This window comes from Oratosquilla oratoria, chromosome 3, assembly GCF_046742065.1.
Source record: "Oratosquilla oratoria isolate Oo_2021 chromosome 3, ASM4674206v1, whole genome shotgun sequence".
NCBI lineage: Eukaryota > Metazoa > Arthropoda > Malacostraca > Stomatopoda > Squillidae > Oratosquilla > Oratosquilla oratoria.
Window position 1 is genome coordinate 49416111 of NC_134779.1, and position 2500 is coordinate 49418610.

The following is a 2500-nucleotide window of genomic DNA, read 5'->3' on the forward strand; positions in this document are numbered from 1 at the left end:
GCGAGCTTGCTGCTGCTGCTGCTGCTGCTGCTGCTGCTGCTGGTGCATCATGGGCGCCGCCGCCGGGAGGAGGACGAGGAGGAGGAGGCGGGGGATGGGAGGAACGATTTTTGTTCGGGAAAGGGGTGGGGACTCTAGTCGGAAACAGGGTCGAGATTTTTGTGGCCATCACCGCGCCACAGTTCCTTCTTCAGGCGAGGGGAGACTTGGGCGGCCCCCGGGGTTCCGCCGCCACCGCCGCGCGCAAGAGTAAGAATCCGTGGTTGTTGCCGGAGGGGAAAAAAAGTGCCCTAGCTGTGTGTTTTGTTTTGGCTGTAAACTTGAAAAAGGGAGTTATGTAGAATGCTTCAAGGTGGGCTCTTGAATGACGAAACCGATTTGAAGTGAGATGACATCCTTGGCAACAGTTTTGTTTGCAGTTCTGACAGTCCGCCGTAATTCGCTGAGAATGTTGGCGCTATCAGAGCCACGGATTGGACATTGCCCTGTTTGGATGGGAGAAGTACGGGCCGGGCCGGGCCGGGCCAGCATGGATTAGTTCTGGATCAGTAATGGGGAAGGTTTGCGGGCAAGGTGTAAAAATGTGTAAGGAATGCAGATTGATAGTAGTCGTAGTGGTAGTAGTAGTAGTAGTAGTAGTAGTAGGCGGAGGAGGAGGATGAGAAGGTGAAGGAGGGAAAGATAATGTTTAGAAATGGCAAGGTTGGGGGGCAAACTGGGTCATGATGGGGCAAGATGCTGGAGGGTTGGCCTTGTGGAGGTGGGAGCCGGGGGGGGGGGGGGCTGAAGGGCGCCGCCGCCCAAGGAAGGAATAGGTGTTTACTTCCTCGGCAAAAATACACCGGCGCAAGTTTGGCGTTTGTTTTAAGAAATAGTGGGCCATTTTTTTCTGCTGAAGATCAGGAAGTGTGCTTGGTCTGGACGCAGAGAGAATTATATATATATATATATATATGTATATCATACGAAAATACGACTGTATATGTGAAGTGGAAAGTGGGGAAATGTAGCCCAAAAGAAGAGGGGATGCGTACAAAGGGAGATTGGAGAAGTGATGGGGTGATGGTTTTGGGGGAGTCGGCCTCTGCGGGGGGGGGGGGGAGGAAGTGAGTAAACATTGAAGGCGTGAAATGAGGTTGAGGGGGGGCTACGGCGAAGGGAGGGCGTGGCGGTGCGCCAACGACGGAGTGAGGAGGAAGGGGAGCGGAGATGAGTGGAAATTGACGAGCTCAGATAGATTTGTCACCTTTTGCTGCAGAAAATATACCTTCGGCTGAATGAAAAGGCGGCTTCATGGCGGAAACCAGGAGAAATGTGCAGGTCGCGAAAATCAGTTGGAGCTAATTCCACCGACCTGCAGCTGGGAGTTCACATGGGTTCCCGGAGGAGGAGCATTTTGATCTGCCTTGCAGCGTTTTGATGAATCGATGTCGCTCGTACAGTTCTCTTGGTAATCTAATTTTACTCTGAATCAAACCCACAAAGTGAGCGAATTGAAGAGTTCTTCAATGGCGAGAGATCATTCTTTCCAAGCGACGGGATGCGATTGCCCGTCGGAGCTCAAGTTTGAGGGCGACTCTTCAGCCTGACGCCCAAGGGAGGATTCGGAGTCACGGCGGCGGCGGCACGAGACGACACCCCCACACCTCCCACACACATCCCCACTGCTCCAGCTACTGCGGACAGTGTGCTCCGAAGAGATGCCGCTTGCGATGGTGTGAGGTCCCCTGATTCTACATCCCCGTTGGGGGCGGCCCTAACGAACCCTCCCGGCTTTTAGCAGCTGCAGCAGCAGCGCAAATGAGGTGGCCTCCGCGTGTGTGTGTGTATGTAGTTGTCACCCAGAGTAATGGGTCGGAAAATGGCCTTCGTGGCTGTTTGTGTGACCTCGTAAGCTTGTCGTCGCGTGACAGCCTGTACTCTCTCTTATCCTTTGAGCCCAAGGTTTCAAACCCTCCAGTTGAATCAAAACATCTAAAGTTATCCATAATAAAGTCTGCAAGAGTGAGGTCTCGGCAGTTAAGATGTCCATTTCCTTTGGCACGGGGGATTCCCCTTCAAGCCGAGGAAGATGACCCGGCTTTGGCCACAATAGGTCTTCAGAGAGCGTCGTTATGATAGCAGTTGGGTTAACTGAGATAACAATCCCATTGGGTCTTACCAAAAGATAAGTGAAATCGCCTGGTGGTGGTGTTAACAGAAACGAAAACTGGCGGCAGTGCCCCCCCCCCACCTCCCCCCTGCTAGTCGTAGGGAAGGGCCGTTGTGAAGCCTTTGGTTGCTAACACTCTGGGGGTATGTTACTCTTCCTCCTCCTCATTGTCTTCGTCTTCGTCCTCGTCATTCTCCACGTCCTCATCCTCCTCACCTCCTCGTCATTCTCCACGTCCTCCTCCTCCTCCCTCGCCTCCTCCTCCTCCTCCTCTCGCCTCCTCCTCATCATTATGCACGTCCCCCTCCTCTCCTCTCCTCATCGTCCTTTTCCACATCCTCCTATTCC

At 53.5% G+C, this 2500-nt stretch overlaps 1 protein-coding gene across 10 annotated transcripts in view; it reads left to right on the forward strand.

Moving 5' to 3' along the window:
* Positions 1–2500, forward strand: part of LOC143022307 (protein groucho-like) — a 152551-nt gene that overhangs the window by 57613 nt on the left and 92438 nt on the right. The window lies entirely within an intron of this gene.